Source organism: Heloderma suspectum, chromosome 17 (assembly GCF_057233095.1).
Source record: "Heloderma suspectum isolate Gila_16-S chromosome 17, 16-S_ref, whole genome shotgun sequence".
NCBI lineage: Eukaryota > Metazoa > Chordata > Lepidosauria > Squamata > Helodermatidae > Heloderma > Heloderma suspectum.
The window spans coordinates 6,304,441-6,323,623 of record NC_139474.1 but is presented as its reverse complement, the minus strand read 5'-3'; positions in this window follow the sequence as shown (position 1 = coordinate 6,323,623).

Sequence of the window (19,183 nt, the reverse complement as noted above, 5' to 3'; positions counted from 1 at the left end):
GTCCATGGGGTCACGAAGAGTCGGACATGACTGAACGACTGAACAACAACTAGGAAATAAATTCAGGGATCGGGCCGCAGGGGACCCAATTTAACAATGCCCCTGGTGGAGGGAGAAAAAATGTGGCCACCTGTCAAGGAAGGCCATTTGCTCTGACAAGAGCAGCTGGGTCTCCATGAGGACTGATCCTCAAGGAATTTAGATTTTAAATGGCAGGGTTGCAGATTGAGTTCCCCCTGTATGAGTGGGGTGGAGGGGAGCAACCCACACATCAAGCATCCTTTCAGCCCTTAGATGCCCTTGGCATTCCAGTTCTTGCTCAGCTCTGCAGCCTGATCTGCAGTCTGCCTGCAACAACCAGAAACGGCACTGGAACCCAGCGCAAGGGCCTTTGCAGCAGGCAGAGACTTCCCCCACCTGGCGCCCTCCAGGTGTGTTGGACTACAGCTCCCATCAGTCCCAGACAGCATAGCCCCACTGACAGAGGATAAGAGCATAGGATGCTGCCTTGGACCGAGCCAGACCCTGCATCCACCTAGCCCAGTACTGTCGACACAGACTGGCAGCAGCGGCTCTCCAGCATTTCAGGCAGGAGTTTTTCCAGAGAGAGAGAGAGATCAATGGAGGCTGAACCTTATCCCCAAACTGGGTTCAGCACTTGGGATAGCTCCTTTAGAGTTCTGGCTGGTTCCGACTGAAACCCAGAATGGAATCGCAGCTCCACTGAAATCAGAGCCACCAGCCTCCACTGATAGATTTATAGATACACACACACACACACACACACACACACACATACATACCTCCCCCCATGAGCTAGCACACTGGTTAAAAACTCCAGCATCAAACACAAGACATACAAAAAGAAACGCTAATAAAGATCTCACCGTTCAGTTTACAGGGCTTGAGTGCAAACCTAGTTACCTGTGAGTAAACTACATTGAACTCACTGATCCCTCCTTCTGACAGCCTAGATTCCACGTGTAAAACATGTTGAACTTTAGCCAAAGATCTGCAGCCAGCGGGAATGCAGCCTTTAGCAGCTTTTAATTCAGAAGGCAAGCCATCTTGCAAGGAAGCGTTAACATTTAAACTGTGGGAAGTAGTTGCCCCATCGAAGAAGAGGAAAGCAGTATACAGCCTCTGCATGATTATTGTCTCCATCACCTGATTTCCTCTATGCTCATTACTTATCAGTCAGAAACAATAGTAGTGCTTGAAACTCGAACGCGTCCACTCGCCAGAGCCAGGAGAGCCCTTCAATTTTCCTGGCACTTCATCAGGCTGACGTTGGGATTGCTCCTGCCCTGAAAAAGTCCTGGAGCAGCGCTCACACCCTTGCGTTCCCCCTCTGCTACACCCACGGCAACACCGCAGTCACACCGTTGGACTTAAGATGCAACAGCTGCACACCGTGCAAAGGTCTGCATGAGTCTGAAGCCTGGCTAGTTAGGTGGTATGTCAGAGGAGCGACGTTTCTCGACATCAACAGGACAACATCTGGGTGACCAGAGAACATAAGAAGGGCCCTGCTGGATCAGACCTAGGCTCCATCTAATTCTAGTCCAGCATTCTGTTCCCACAGTGAGCAACCAGCTGCCCATGGGAAACTCACAAGCAGGACCTGAGTACAACAGCACCCTCCCGCCCATGTTCCCCAGCAACTGGGGCACACAGGCATCCTGCCTCTGATACTGGAGGTAGCACATTGCCATCAGGACCAGTAGCCATTGATAGCCTTCTCCTCCAGGAATTTGTCCAATCCCCTTTGAAAGCCATCCAAATTGGTGGCCGTCACTACATCAACAACCAGAAGCCACCCAGAGCTAGGCCTGGGCTGATGGAGCCCTGGTCCCAGACCTATTTCCTAAGCCCAGGATCTATTCCACAGAACCCTGGTGTCAATGGAAAGGTCTCTTTCCCCCCTCAGCTTAACTGCCCTGCAGAAGGCAATTTTCATGGAGGATTCCAGCTGGGGAAAGAAGGTTTAATTCTCCCCTTCCCACATTCTGCAACACGCACACACACACAATAAAACTTCCCCTGCATGGCAATTAAGCTGAGAAAAAAAAAGACCTTTTCCCATTGATTTGGGATGATCTGGCCCAGGGTGCAAACGAACTGACGCATTCATTTATCTGAGATTATCTGGATGAGAAATTATTTGGCCGGCTTTGCCTCCTGTGAAATACTAGCAATTATTTCTAAATGTGCATATATAGATATCAATTAGCATATGCAGATTCTATGCAGATTTGTGTCCTATGGGTCTCCTCCCCCGCCGCCCCCAATCTTTTAACTGCCTAGCATCTTCCTGTTCCTGAGTACTGTGGACATCATGCCCTTGGGTGATGCAAAATGGCCCTATCCTTTGCCTCCTGTCCTTTTGTATGGGAACTTGAGAGTGGACAACTGTTTCCCACTTAATGGCACTTGATGGGTACTACAGCTACAGGTCCTTGGAATGTATGTCAGGCCCCCACATGCTTGCAAGGAACCCTTTTCGCCAACCTGAATTGGTCCAAAGAGAAAGAAAATGATGCTTTGGGACTAGCATCAAGTAAAAATAATCAGGATACTACTGCTAGTAACTTCATGCATGTTTGCTTCCCATCTTCTCAACCGGCATGTTTGTAAATAGTGGTGTCCTCAGGGCAGAACTTGGAAGCAGAGGTCCATGGGTCCTCTTAGCAGAGTGAATGATTGCAGTGGGTTTAAAGCGCAAAACTGCACATGCTCCAAGTTTTTCTTTCTCTTAAAACAAAAATCAGGGTTGTCAAACAGGGTGTTTGGGGTTTGGGGTGCGGGGCGGGGTTGCTCTAACGTATCAGGAATGTTGAAGCAGGGACTATGCCCTGTAGGACCCAGGCATGGTCTGATGGCACATGAGGCAGCCACCTTGCTGAAGCTAAGCAGGTCTGGGTCTGGTCAGTGCTTGGAGGGGAGACCCCTGGGAATCACAGGTATCCCCCTTGAGTTCTACAATGGAAGAACGGGGGGATATACATGTAATAAATAAAATATATTAATAATTGTAAAGCATAGAATGGCAGTGGCAAGGGCAAAAAGACAATTTCAAGTGAAATAACATACAGGGCTATATAAAGCCCAGCCCCATAAAACCATTAAGGACAAGGTCTAAAATTACTAGCTGCACCCACTGCCTGCACATTACCACCTAAAGCGGGAGAAAGTGCTGTAAATCATGAAGTCCAGGGTCTAAAATCACCCACCCTTCCAGTTCAAGAAATCTTAAGCCAGTTCACCACATGGGCCCTAACTGATTAATCCATTAATCCTGACTCTGGAAGCCATGCTCAGTCAACTGCTGCAATAGGTGACCAGGTCTTTTTCAGCATCCCAAAGCAGTGAGTCTTGATAGATGTCACACGCTTGCTAACTCTTGGGAGTCAAAAATCTGACAGGTTTGGGTCCGCTAGTAGGAGGGGTGGCCCACCTCTGATGTAAAGCGACTGATACCATGAGTTTAATAACAAAGAGTCTAGTGGAACCTTAAAGGCTGGAGGTACAATCCTATGTATGTTTAGACAGAAAAAAAATCCTACAATTGCCAGCTTTCCCCAGAAAGCATGGGGCAGCCCCACATAGGCCAACCCCACATACAGCGCATTACGCATGTGACTATGGCATTCTCCAGAAAGCATGGAGCAGCCCCACATAGGCAACCCCACATACAGCGCATTGCACATGTGACTAACTGTGGTCAGATCAGACATCTCTAGGAACAGGCGCAGTTGGCGCACTAGAGTCAGCTATGCAAATGCACACCTGGCCAGCGACGACACCTGAGTGCCCAGGTTCAAGGCCAAGTCCAGAAGTACACCCAAACTGCGAGCCTGGGTCTTCAGGGGGAGTGCAACCCTATCCAGGACAGGTTCAGCCCCTATTCCCTATGCACTGGAGCAGGAAAGAGTGGGAAAGACACAGGTTGTGTTTGGCATGCAAAAGGTCCCGGGTTCAACCCCAGCATCTCCAGGTAGGGCTGGGGATAAGACCCCCAGTCGAAACCCTGGACGGCCGCTGCCAGTTAGTATGGGTTGAGTGTGAACCCTGCCATGCTAACCACAAACAACCCATGAAGGGAACCCATGGTTTTTTATTGGGTTGTGCACTGTGTGTTGTTTGTGTTTAACAAGCCATGGTTTATTAGCATGGCTGGGTTCACACAACACAACAACCCACGGTTCAATGACAACCCACTCTCAGCCCAAACTCTGGCTCGTTGTGTTGTGTGAACTAGGTAAATGTCTGTGGGTAGGTTCTGACAAGACGATAATCCACATTCAAGGGTTGAGTTGTTGTTGAACCATGGCTTGTTGTTGAAACGTGGGTTATCGTGTTGCCTGAACCCAGCCATGCTAACAAACCATGGTTTGTTAACCACAAACAACCCATGAAGAGAACCTATGGTTTGTTGTTGGGTTGTGAAGTGTAGATTGTTTGTGGTTAACTAACCATGGTTTATTATCGCAGCTGGCTTCAGACAACATGATAACCCACGGTTCAGCAACAACCCATGGTTCAACAGCAACCCACACTCAACCCATGCTCAACCCTTGAATGTGGGTTATTGTGCTGTGTGAACCCAGCCACTGTTTGTATGTGTTGAGGGGGGCAGTGAGGAGGTAAAGGGAGAATTCCTAATGAGGAGGAAGGACTGCCTAAAAGGGTGGCAGACAAGACCTCCGATTTGCTCCCAGCTTGGCCTAAATTTGAATGAATCATAGCATGTTGTGACAGTGACTCATTGCCCTTGTAGCATATTCTGTGGGTTTGGGGATGGGGCAGAGGGGGGGAGGATATGGTGAGTGTCTGATGGGGGGTATGGCCAGGGTGACGGGGGGGCTGGGTTGATGACTGCAGACCCATTCATCACACTTCCAGAAGCCTCCCATCCCCCATCCCGCCCCCGACTCCTGCTTAGGTCTCCAAGGCTCCTTGGCCATCTTTCTCTCCCTTCACCTCTTTACTGCTAATTTGGGTTCTGAATCAAGAAGCTAAAAACAGCAACCCGGCAGCTAAATATAGCCAGCCTGGAGTGCGCACACGCGCTGGAGCTCCTTTGCTTTGCAATTCAGCCTCTGTAATGCACAGTCCCTTTGCTGCAGCGTGTGGGGGCGGCCAACAGCGCTGCCTCTCACCGAAGAGACTGCAGTGGGGAGAGGAAAAAGAGCAAATGCGGGGGAGGCTCCATATCCACGCTGTACTTTTACCCCAATAAGGGACGATATAAATATCTTTGGCTCCGGGAGCTGTTTGTACCAGAAGTGACACACGCACACACACCACTGATGCCTTGCCACCTAGCAAGGGGGGGGGGAGGTGTGAGCTGACACGCATGTAAAAGAAGGCAGCGTGCACATCATGTGCCAAACATGCGCCAACATGCGGCACACTGGGCAGATGTGTGCGCTACTTGCTGCGTGCACAGAACCATGCCTTATACGGAGTCAGACCCTGGGTCCATCTAGCCCAGTACTGTCGACACTGACTGGCAGCAGCAGCTCTCCGGGGTTTCAGGTTACAGCTCTTCCCTAAGTTTCTAGTCCTCATGGTTCTGGGGAAAGTGCTCATTTAAATAGGAACATAGGAAGCTGCCTTACACTGAGTCAGACCCTGGGTCCATCTAGCCCGGTACTGTCGACACCGACTGGCAGCAGCAGCTCTCCAGGTTTTCAGGCAGGTGTTTTTCCTGCCCTCTCTGGAAGTCGAACCTGGGACCTTCTGCATGCAAACCTATGCTCTACCACCGAGCGATGGCTCTTCCCCACAAAAGACAGCAAGTTTCCAGTCCTCATGATTCTGAACAAGGGGCTGATTTAAATATGAACATGAGAAGCTGCCTTATACGGAGTCAGACCTCAGTCCAGCTAGCCCAGTAGTGTCAACGGGGTTTCAGGCAGGGGTGTCTTAAGCCCTTCCTGGAGACACCAGGGGTGGAATGTGAGACCTTCTGCATGCAAAGCAGGTGCCCTACCACTGAGCTATGGCCCCTCCCTTAGAACATGGGAAGTGGCCTTACACAGAAGCATACGCTTGTTCCATTCATCCATCTCATCTGGGATGCTCTGCTCTGACTGGCAACAGCCTTCCAGGGTCTCTTAAGCAAAGCCTTCACCAGAGATCGATTGCAGGGTCTCCAGCATGCAAAGTAAGAGCCATGGAGCTCTGAGTTGCCCCAAACTAGAAAGCAGACTTTTCCCATCAATCCATCTCGCCCAACTTTGTCTACTCCAGCTTTCCCCAACCTGGTATCCTCCAGATGCGTTGGACTAGAACTCCCATTGTCCCCATCAGGTTGGAGAAGGCTGGTCTACTCCTTCCGGCAGTGGCAGAGTGGGCTCTCCTCCAGCCTGGCTCCTGTGATCTTTCTAAGTGGGCATGCCAGGAATTGAACCCGGAACCCTCTGCGTGAAAAGCAGATGTCCTGTCACAGAGCTACAGCAGCTCCCCAAAAGCCAAGGATGCTTCGTGTGCTCAGTTTTACTACATGCCTAGAATTGTGACACAACCCTGAAGTGCTCTCAGAGGGTCTGTGGCACTGGATTAAATTGCCTTATACTGAGTTAGACCCCTTGGTCTAACACTGACTGGCAACAGCGGCTCCCCAGGGTTTCAGGAAGGATTCCTTCCTAGCCTTACCTGGGCATGCCGGGGATTGAACCTGGGACCTCCTGCACCCAAAGCTGGTGCTTTGTCATTGAGCTATGGTCCTTCTCTTAAAAAGGAAGTTTCCAGTCCTCATGGATCTAAATAAAATGCTGATTTAAACAGGGACACAGAAAGCTGTCTTATACTGTATCGGACAAGGCCGGTTCTCCCATGAAGCAGGGTGAGGTGCCTGCATCAGGTGGCAGAGTGGGAGGAGCGGCAAGTTGCACTGTTCCCCCTTCCGCCCCTACCAAAAGGGCCAGCACCACTGCCCTGCCACCTTCAACGGGTGCTCAGGAGAGCCCCATCAGATGCTTACCCATGGTGGCATTTGCCACAGTGAGAGAGCGGTTGGCGGGGCTCTCTGGAGCAGCCGCCTGCACTGTTTCCTTTGTTGAACCTCCCAATTTTTCCCTCCGCCACGTTGGTTGTATGGAGATGTGCCTAGGATTACACTGTATGAAGCTGATCTCCTATGCAGTGTCTGGCAAGTACCTTGCCAATGTCTGGGAGGTATCCTTAACATATTCCTGGATTTGGGTTGAAATCATCTCTCAGTCCAGTTTAGCATCTTCCCTACCCAATGATTGCAAACATGTCAGAAAGGGAGCACCCTCCTTCAGAAGCTTTGTACAGCATCAGCTAAAATATTGGACCTAAATCAATCACTGCTAACAGGAGCACACTCAGACACTCTCTCTCTCTCTCTCTCTCTCACACACACACACACACACACACACACACACACAGTTGCTGCCAGGGGCGTTGCTAGGCACTGAAGATTTGGAGCCCAATCTTCCCATCGGTATCAGTGGAAGGTGTATTTTTTTCTAAGCTTAATTCTGATATGGAGGGGGAATTTGGGGGGGTGAGGGCAAAGTGAACTAGAAAGGGAGGGTTAACCCTTCCCTCCTCAACAGTGATCACTCTGGAAATCACCCCCTCCCTATTTGGCTGCAAAGCATAGGAAAAATCTCCGTTTGGCCCTGACAGAAAGATTTTTCTCTAAGGTTAATTGTTGGCAGGGGAGGGGTTGGGAGGACATTGCAGCATGCAATCCCCCTTGAAAATTGCCCCCTGCGTGGCAGTTATGTTGAGAAATAAACTTCCATTGGCACCAGTCGATATTTAGGTCTCTGGGGAATAGATCTAGGGCTTTGGGAAATAAAACCAGGGCCCTGACTTCAATGTGCCCATATGTATCCATGCCCCTGGTGGCTGGCATGCTCTTTGTTGTTGGAGCAAAGTGTTGGGCAGCCTACTCCTCTCTCTCTCTCTCTCATACACACACACACACACATGCGCACGCGCGCGCACACACACACACACACACACACACACACACTTTCTTTTAATGCCATGGTAATTATTGAACAGGCAAAAGCCTTCTGATAAGTTCTCATTAAGCATCCACTCAGCTGATCCTGAACTGGAGTATCAGCTGCTGCACTGTGTGTATTAATTTATTCTAGGAAACGAGCGCGAGGGAGTGGGGAGGGAAATAATACATTTGATGATGGGCAACAAAGAAAAAGGGAGAAGGCACTAAGTGGCGGAAAAGAAACCTTCCTGGGGTCGCAACCTTGTTACATAAAATCGCCCCCTCACTGGTTACTGCTTTTAATCTGTTGCTTTTAATAACCCAAGAGAACAAGCTATTTATATTCCTCCACCTCACCAGGACAAAAGCATCAACAACAAAAACCTAGAAAAATGAGTTTTGCAATCAAGTTTTCAACAGGGGCATTTGAAGAGCGCAGTGGGGTAGTGGGGAAAGATGGCCGATTATCAAGGCCCACTTGTAGGTCACTAACATGCCCCAATCCCAAAATCACAGCCACTGAGGATCCTTTTGCTGAACTGTCCCTGCTTCTCACTGCTGCTGGTGTGGTCACCCACGCTTGAGATTCAGAGCTAAGGTTGGACATATCACAAGGCCATCGAACTCAGCCCCCTCCTGCAAACTAGGGGAGTCTTCCTATTAGACATCTCTCCATCCCATCTGCATGCAGGCACATACACACCTAAGGACCCGGTTTGCACATAACGCTAACCCATAGTTTATTTAACCCATGTTAAATTCTGGGAGATGTGCGAAGCCAGGTGTGTGAACAAACCATGGTTTGTTAACCATACCCAGAAAAAGAACCCATAGTTTGTAGTTGGGTGATGAATTCTGGGTTGTTTAAACCATGGGTTGTCATTACCTGTGAAGCCAGAACTGTGGGTTGTTTGTGGGTTGTTCGCCCACGATACAGAGGCGGCAAGCAAAAGGTATTAAAAAACCCAGCTGCTCTACATGTCAGTGCTACAGAGCTGCAAATGCATTTGGGATACAGGGAGGGAGTGGGTGAAGACAGAAGGAAACAAACAACCCAGGGATTGTGAAAAGAAACCATGGCTTGTTCGATTGTCTGCCTGACAAACTGCAGGTAAGGCAACAAACCGTAGACTAACTATGATTTAAATAAACTGTGCTTTAGCGCTATGTGTGAACCACGTCACAAAGTGCTTAATTTCTAAAATGAGAGATGCTCAAACCCCACTGCCCTGGAATCCCAAATAGGAAGAAACCAGGAGTCAGTATTCAGTGGGGAGGGAGGAAGAGGCACTCTGCACATGCTCAGAGCTACCCTCTCCTGTACTGTTACAGCAAACATCCCACGGCTGAGCTTTTGCATACCATAGATCCAGATCTGATCCCACTCTGACCAAGGTGGTGATGGGATCTATTCGCTATGGATTCTACCCCCCAATACAGCATTCGACTGGATCCTGAGTGTGAGGCAACAGCTGTCCACAGAGTTCTTCCAAGGGGAAACCTTCATTACAGCACCACTTAGCACCCTTTCCCCCTTCAAAATGCCTCAGGGGAAGAGTGGAGAGAAAATGCACAATATTTCACATGGGGACCCAACTTCACATAACCTCCCTCTATAATCCTATCAGGCCACCATTGAAGTACCAGACGAGAAACCACAAAGTACTCCTCATAAATGTTATCAAATTAAGACATGGAGGTTAATTTCCACTTCGGGACCACTGAAACCAAGGACCACAGAGTGTGTGTCTGTGTGCGCACGCATGTGTATGTATAGAAACTGGCCGCGGTTCGTGGGTGCAAGATAGGCACTTTGCCCATGGCCAGAGGCACACTCTGATTAAATCACACCATTTCAGGCCTGAGGCCTACCATGGAAAAAAGCCTGCGAGCTGAGTCATGGCTCAAATTAAATACTGACATCTCGGAAGCGTGAGCCGTTTTTGCGATCTTGGAGTTGGCCTAACGAAGCTATTACGCTATATGGATGTGGAAATGAACAGTTAACACGCACATCCTGCCCCAAAGAAGAAGGTCCCGAAATGTTTCCGTTCCCCACTTCTTGCTATAAAATCCATCCATCCATCCATCCATCCATCCATCCATCCATCCATCCATCCTCGTTGCTCCCCACATGATCTCTGCTCGCATGGAGGGGGAGGATGGAGCATGTGGTGGGGAGGGGGGCACAGAAACAGTGTGAGGAACGTATCCAAGCTTGGTCCCGTCTTCATCGAAAATATCTCAGCCGTTGCCATGGCGACCCACCCACGGCTTCACCAAAAAGGACAAGAAGGTTCAGAAGAGAGAAAGGGAGGCAGGCAGCTTTTTATAGAAAGGAAAGTGTGTGTGTGTGTGTGTGTGTGAGAGAGAGAGAGAGAGAGAGAGAGAGAGAGAGATGACGAGGGAAGCAAACGGTAGAGGGGCTCAAGCCCCCCCGTCTCTAAAACATCCCAAGTATTTGTGCCAAGGCTTGGGTTTATTTCCCCACGTGGGGCAGATTTGGGCCTGCACATCTTGACAATAACATGGCGACTCTCAATACATGTAGGGTGGCTCACAAAGCCCATCCTTTTGCCCTTTTTCCTGGCAGAGGATTTAACGTGAGCATGTGACAGGCAGAAACCCAACAGGTGCCACATCTTCCATCAATGCCTGCCCTTCTGAGAGGGGAAAAGGGAACTCCACCTGTGGACCTGCTGCCTGTCATGTGATTGTGAAAAGCCTGTAACCAGGCCGAAGCCCCTGCAACTGAAACAACGGCATATGCCTTCCCTATTTATCCCCTGCCTCCTCTCCCCCTGCTGTTGTTTCCTTGTGTCAAAGTTTACATTGTAAGCACTTTGGGGCAGGGACCAAAGTCACTTGTACCTTGCAAAAGTACCACAGGCACTGATGGTGCCACGTATAAATCTAGAATAATAAAGCAGCATGTGTGTCTGTCTGTCAGTGCCGCAGCTCCAAGACCGTGAAATCTAGACACGTAAAACTTGCCTTGCGTACTAAGGGGACCCTGGGGGTGTGCACCTTGGGGTTATTCTGTTTTTAAAACACATTAATTTAACTTAATTTAAATGTGTTCGAAACCTGCTGTATCAGCGTCAGTCACTAGGTGGCAGATGTCCCTAAGAAGCACATTGCTTTGCGCAGCCCATACAGTTCGAAGCCAGGGGAGATTAATAGGCCAAGGGACAGAGTTAAAGCCCTGCGTCTTCCCTCCTGCTATGGGGCAGCCCTCCAGGAGGCTATAGAGGTGCATCATGGCAGGAGTTATGCCTAGGGGTGCCAGCAACTACGGTGGTTCCACTCAAGACGGGGCAAGCACCATGTGTCCAACTCTGATAGCTGTGTAAGTTTGCTTGGGCATTCCTGTATCCAACGAAGGGCTTTTCCAAACTGAGTAAAGCAGGATCCGTAGTAGTTCTATGATCAGTAGTACATAACGAAAGTACAAGAGGAGCAGGGAGCCACAGTCCTCCCTTTGCCTCTAACAGTAGAGATGGTTCGCTATTTATTTATTTATTTATTTAATTTCTATACCCCCCAATAGCTGAAGCCCTCTGGGCGGTTTGCTATGAAGCGGGTACCAGTTTTCCAGACTGTCACCGTCCTTCCTTTGGGCCGGTTCACACACTACCACACTTGTGGGGCAAGCCGATGCATGTTTACTCAGAAGTCAGTCCCACTGAGTTCACTGAGGCTTCTTGCCAGGTGAGCATGCACAGAGAGGACTGTGTTAACTTTGATCGCTCAACACTTGACGACAGGCAGCTGAATGCGTGAACATACTCTGCTGAAAAGGACTGTGTTTGAAACCCTGTTTATGTATTTATGTTTAATTATTATTTAAAGGAGACGAGCAAAGGGCTGGATGCGCCTGACCTCATCTGATCTCGGAAGCTAAGCAGGGTCAGCCCCGGTTAGTACTTGGATGGGAGACCGCCTGGGAATCAGGCTTCCTGCACTGAGCAGGGGGCTGGACTCAAGGGTCTTGTAGGCCCCTTCCGACCCTAGGATTCTATGAAATGAGTTACATCCTGTGGTTTCTATTAAAACGATATCCAAGGTACCTTATGCAAAAATATATTAATAAACCCAACAAAATGAAGGTAAAATATTATTATTATTATTTATTAAATTTATTAATCGCCCATCTGGCTGGTCACCCAGCCACTCTGGGCGATGTACAGCATATAATAAAACAGTTTAAAACAACTCTACAATAAAAACATTTTCTAAAATACCCTAACCCACCCCAAATGCCTGCCTGAACAACCACGTTTTTAATGCACGGTGGAAGCTCCTTAAAGAGGGGGCATGGCGGAGTTCCCTAGGGAGGGAGTTCCACAGAGTGGGGGCCACCACAGAAAAGGCCCTCTCCCTCGTCCCCACCAGTGTAGCTGTCCTGGCTGATGGCACAGAGAGAAGGCCATCCGAGGCTGATCTTGTTAAGCGGCCTGTCTGGTGTTGCTGGAGGCGCTCCTTAAGATAGGCTGGGCCGGAACCATATAGGGTTTTAAAGGTCAAAACCAACACCTTGAATTTGGCCCGGAAAACAACTGGTAACCAGTGCAACTCCTTCAGCACTGGAGTGATGTGATGTTGCCGGCAGCTGCCTTTAATCAGGCGAGCCACCGCGTTCTGTACCAGCTGAAGCTTCCAAACCATCTTCAAGGGTAACCCCACGTAAAGCGCATTACAGTAGGCTAGACGAGAGGAGACCAGGGCATGTACTACCGATGGGAGCAGATGGTCGGGAAGGAAGGGGCGCAGCCGCCGTATCAGATGGAGTTGGTACAGCGCTGTCCAGCTCACAGCTGACACCTGAGCCTCCATGGACAGCTGGGAGTCCAAAATGACCCCCAGGCTGCAGACCTGGTCTTTCAAGGGTAGCCGTTCCCCATTCAACACCAGGTTAACATCCCCCAGCCTCCTCTTGTCTCCCACCAAAAGTAACTCGGTCTTGTCAGGGTTCAGCTTCAGCTTATTCCTCCCCATCCAGCCACTCACCATCTCCAAACATTTGGACAGGGATTCTACGGCCAACCTTGGTGAAGATTTGAACGAGAGGTAGAGCTGCTTGTCATCCGCATACTGATGACAATGCACCCCAAACCTCCTGATGATAGCCCCCAGCGGCTTCACATAGATGTTAAATAGCATCGGGGAGAGGATGGAACCCTGTGGCACCCCACAAGTGAGTGGCCACGGGTCCGAAACCTCCTCTCCCAGTGCTACCCTCTGGTACCTGCCGGAGAGGAAGGACCGGAACCACCGCAATACGGTGTCTCCAATGCCCAACCCCTCCAGGCGGTCCAGGAGGATACCGTGGTCAACAGTATCAAAAGCCGCTGAGAGGTCGAGGAGAAAAAGGAAGGAGCATTCACCCCTATCCAGAGTCCTCCTCATATCATCCACCAAAGCGACCAAGGCCGTTTCTGTCCCATGCCCAAGCCTGAAGCCCGACTGAAATGGGTCTAGATAATCGGTTTCTTCCAAGTGTGCCTTCAACTGCATTGCCACCACCCGCTCAATCACCTTGCCCAAAAATGGCAGATTTGAGACTGGGCGAAAGTTGTTCAGAACTTGGGGGTCCAAGGAGGGCTTCTTTAAGAGCGGTCTTATCACTGCCTCCTTGAGGGCTGATGGCATCACTCCCTCCTCAAGGGAAGTCTAACCATACATGCAAATGAAGTCTAACCATGCATGCAACGCCTTTCAAGCATCCCTAGACTATTATAAGAGTGCAGGCTTATGGACTGTGCCTTCGGTGCTCGGAAGCCTCCGAACTCAGAGGTGAAGCTGGCAGGGCAAGAGGAACGGCGGGGGCCATTTTGCCTCCCCGTCCTCTGTTCTTTGCAGTTTTCACTAGATAGACTTTTCAGATCTAGCAAGGGTGCTTTGAAGAGGGAGAGAAGGAGGCTGGAAGAGGCTCAGGATGACTTATATCCTGGCCTCTCTGGCTTCCTCCCCTCGTTTCCCACCAGAACGCCCCCTTTTCCCCCTCTCCGAGGTTGGTTTTCCAACCTTGGAGGCAGCCAGTGTGGTTCTCTCCATGCCAGCTGTGTGGGGGAGTTGGGGGGGGTGGATCTCTTGACTCCCCCTTCCAAGATTGGAGGGCTGTCTCTGACCTTGGAAGGGGTTTTCCGAACCATCACTGGAATGCTAGCCCAGGGACTACAGGATTAGTCTCTCCGTGTGCTTTACTGTGATAGTATGCAAGCAAAGGACCAATAAGAAATGGCAATTGTGCCATTTTGCCTGGCACACTGCCGTTACTAAGCCTCTGAGAAAGCTAATATCTGGTTTTTCATAGACAATCTTTAAAGATGTGGTTTTTCACGCTGCAAAGAAAACGTGGCCTTAACATTGTTTTTAAGGATGCCCAGTATATTCCATGATCTCTGACGGCAATTTCGTGCTCTTGTTCTATTGCATGGAATGGAGGGAGGGGAACAAGGACAAGACGAGCGGGGCTAAAGAGAAGATGAATGAGGAAAAAAAGGAGGAAAAGGAAATAAAAGACACAAAAGATTAAAAGGGAAGAAAAATAGACCAATCCAGAACTACTGGGCTGCATTCAACTTGGTGGGTCATACACTGCAACTCTCCAGGGTCTCAGGAAGAGAGACGTCTTTCCCCAGCTCCTGTGGCTGATCCCTTTTTTTAACTGGGAATGCTGAGCTTTGAACCTGGGACCTTCGATGCACAAAGCAAGTCCTCTACTACTAATCTACAGCCTCTCCTTCCCTACCTCCTGGTAATTTTCTCCCCCTCCACATGGTTGTCCTCTCTTGTGTCTCCTTGCATATCCAGGAGCAAAGCCACCCTGTCCCACAGGCAGTGAAACGGTTGCTCAGCTCCCTGCATTGTTTGCTGTAAAACCAGATCATGACAGAGCAAGAAAATTCGAAAGGCAAGCTTCTAGTCCTCATGGTTTCAGAGAAAAGTGACTAGATTTGTGAACCTAGGATGCTGCCTTCTACCAAGTCAGACCCTCGGTCCATCTAGGACAGTACTGTCTAGTCTTGATTGGCTGAGGCTCTCCAGGCTTCAGACAAGGTCTTTCTCAGCCCTAGCTGGCGAGAGGTGCAAAGCCTAGTGCTCTACCATTGAGCTACACTGCCTCTCCCAATGACTTCCGCATTCATCCAGACTCACTCACTGCAAATCAAGTCTGCCCAGCAAAACATAACACTTCCATCTCCCTGTCTCCTCAAATGCAAAATCTCCTTCCACGCACCTCGCAGCTGAACCTTTTAAGTACAGAAGAAGAGCCCTGCTGGATCAGGCCGAGGGCCCATCTAGTCCAGCATTCTGTTCACCCAGTGGCCAACCAGCCACCCACAGGAGACCCACAGGCAGGACAGAAGTGCTGCTTTTCAGGCCTTGAGCTGGGGATCGAGAGCTCCCTGGCTTCACTTCTCAACATTTTGTCAGTCAACGCTTGACGACTGGTGGCCGAGTGTGTGGACCATGTGATCGTAGAGAGAAATGTTGCCTTTGACGTTGGGAGTGATGGCTCGTTCATGCACACAAACACACACGAACGGCAGCTGGTGCTCGCTGGGATTGATGGGGTGGAGGGCAGGGTCACCAGAGGGGATGGTAAGGGGTCACACTATCCATCCACCCACAAACCCTATATCCATTGATCCACATAGACATCTACATACTCCATATCCACCCATTCACACTCACACATACACACCCCAAATAAATCCATCCATCCATCCACACCCCATAATCATCCATCCTCACCCCATAACCATCCATTCACACACACACACACACACACACACACATCATCCACCGGGACCCCAAATCCATCCATTCACACCCCATGTCAATCCAGTCATCCACACACACACAGTATCCCTCCCTCCCTATCACCCCATATCCATCCATCTATCCATCCATCCACACACACCCAAATCCATCCATCCACACAGACCCGCACCCACCCCATATACATCCATCCACTCACACACAGAGACACACACCCTATAACCATCACCATTTAGAGAGGCCGATGCAAGCCTTTGAAACAGATAAAAATACAAAACTCCCACCCCCCGCCCCAGCAGTCTGAAGCAGCTCTGCCCACCCCACTCTAATGGACCCACCATGTCTCTCTCTCTCTCTCTCTCTCTCTCTCACGCACACACACACACACCCATCACTTGGTTTTACAGTCATCCAACAATGGGACGGGCATTGGGACTGCTTTTGAAAAACACCCCAGAGAAAAATGTATTACGGATCGTGTTTGACAAGGTATGGGCGCGTGTGTCTTTCAGTGGTTGGGCATACAGGCTGGTTCATGGGGCATCTGAAAGGCAGGCCTTGCCAGCCCGATCCTGGACTGTCCTGAGGCCTATTGGACTCTGCGCCTTTAAAGCTGGAGGCATGGCTATGGGGGGGGGGTGTTGCTGCTGACGCAGCTGCGGTCTGCCTTTCACTGCCAAAATAGGGGAAAAGGCTGAAAAACCTGAAAAGGAAAATAAGCAGTGCTAGGCAACCAAGCTCTGGCGTCATCACCACCACTTCTCCCGCGTGCACCCCCCCCCCGTCCCACAAAGCCTGCATCACGTTGCCGTAGCAACGGCATACAACCAGCATCCCAGGCATGGATGCTTTTTGAGTGGCATCTCAGGGACTGGAGGAGGAGGAGGAACACTTTGGTTTGAAAGGAATCCCGTTCACTCTACAATGAATCGGACAGAGGCAAGAGGGTAGCGAGCACCAAAACTCTTGTTTTGCTCAAAAGCACCACCACCATCACCCTGCAAACTTCATGACAGCGAAGAAAAATTGAGGTTTAAAAGATTCCTGATTCATTCAGGGGTACAGTCAGTTGCTACTGCCAAGCAGAACGGCTGTCATTAACCAGTGCTCTGCACCAGGGGCCGTAACTCAGCGGTACAGCCCTTGCTTTGCATGCACAAGGTCCCAGATTCGATTCCTGACATCTCCAGGTAGAGCTGGGGATAAACTCCTGCCTGAAACCCTGGAGAGCCGCTGCTGCCAGTCAGTGTCGACAACACTGGGCTAGATGGACCCAGGGTCTGAGTCAGTAAAAGGCAGCTTCCTATGTTCCTTGTATTTAACAACTCACCTGGCAGACAGCTGAGTCTGCAACCAGAAATTCCACGCAGGTGACTGAACGGGTTGGTGGAGGAAAGACAAATCCTGAGCCCCTTCCTCTGCAATCAGTGCAGAAACTAAGCAGGCTGGTAGAGAACAGGCAGACCTGTTCCTGTGCCAGTCCAGTTGGTTAGAAGGCCATTGTTTATTACGAACGTGCCAACAGACTAGTAGCCCGTGTTTCGAAGTTTCCAGGAGCCAGCATGGAAATGTGAGGGCACTAGCATGGTTTTTTTTTAATGGGGGGGGGGGGGGCTAGTAACTTTTGTGAACTTATTTGCAAAGCTGCTCTAGACAACATCAGAGTAAAGTCCAGTTTCTGGCAGGGTTTTTTTTCCTGGAGGGACCGTAGCTCAATGGTAGAGGCCCTGCGTTGAATGCAGGTCCCAGGTTCAATCTCTACCATCTCCAGTTGAAAAGGGTCCAGGTAGCAGGTGTTGAGAAAGACACTTTTTGTAAGCTGCTCTGGGTACTTATTGGTAGAAGAATGGGGATGATGGTGATGATGCAGGGCCAGCAGAATTTCAACAGGTAAAAGTGTCCCTCACTGCTGCACCTCTTGAACTTCTGCCCACCTTGCAGCTATTGAAGGGTTGTTTGCTGAACCATGGGTTAACGTGTTCTCTGAACGCAGCACGTTTTCCGCAGGGTGGTTTTACCGTGTTGTCTGAACACAGCCAGGGTGGCTTGTTAACCACGCTGAACAAGTCAACAACAAACCATGGGTTCTCAAAGAGGCTTGTTCGAGAAAATAAACCACACTGCATGGTTAACAAGCCACCCTGGCCGCGTTCAGACAACAGGCTAACCCACTGTTCAAAACAACCCACACTCATCCGCCAAGTGTGAGTTAGTGTGTTGTGTGAACAGCCCCAGAGAAGCCAGGCCAAGAGGGCAAAAAAATGCCCTCGTAAGCCTGGGAGCAATACCCAAAGCCACGCATCCTTTTGCATGGTCAGGACACAAGAACTGGAAATCCCTTGTCGAAAGGGATCAGGACCGGGGGCGGGGTGATTCGGGGAGCCAGTGATCAACTTATCTGCTACCCCGTGTGTTTCAGCTGGAAGGCATATTTCCAGCCAGTCGCAGGAGGGACCCATTTGTGTCGTAGGGTTGTTTCATCCAGGAAGAGCTGAGTAGAGGAGTCTGCATTTGGGGTGGAGCTTTCGCTCAAAGGGCCCTGTCCTTCTATTTCAAGGGTGGGAGGGTTTCTATGGGTCAGGAAGAAAGGGACACCTCCCCTCCTTTCCCCAATAGAACCCCAAATTGCTCAGCTGTTCCAAACTCCCCCAACCAACTCCCTCTCCCCCCGCCCTTGACTCTGGCACAGTTATCTTCCACCCAAGCAGCCCTAGCAACAGGAAGCCTAAAGAGCATCCTAAAGAGCTTCACTCATTGCTATGGAAACTCTGGGTACCACTGAGGGTGGAGGGAGGGTGGTCAGAGTCCATCAGAAACTGATGCCAAGCAAAGGGAATTGGTGTGGTTGCAGGGTGTAGGAAGACGTCCCACTGGAGTCTGTGGGTTCTCAAAGGCACAGCTTCATTTCTAATGGGTGTGGAGTTTTAGGGTGGTCTCCCAAAGCCCCATACAGCAATGTATGAAAGAACGAGAGAGAAAGAGAGGAAGGGAGAGGGATGTGTGGGTGTCTACAAAGCAGTAAAACAGAGGTACAGCTCAGGCCTGACACCTGCTGGTACTCTCTAACACTTTGCCCAGTTCCATGCTAATAGACACACGCCACCTTCTAAACAACTGCCAGTAATGAAGAGGGGGGAGCTTATGCATGGGCAGAGGGTTCAAATTATGGGGAGTAGGCTGGAGAAGAGTCTTACGAGTCCCCTGGACTGCAAGGAGGTCAAATCAGTCCATCCTAAAGGAAATCAACCCTGACTGCTCATTGGAAGGACAGACACTGAAGCTGAAGCTCAAATATTTTGGCCACCTAATGCGAAGAGAAAACTCTCTGGAAAAGACCCTGATGCTGGGAAAGACTGAAGGCAAAAGGAGAAGGGGACGGCAGAGGATGAGATGGCTAGATAG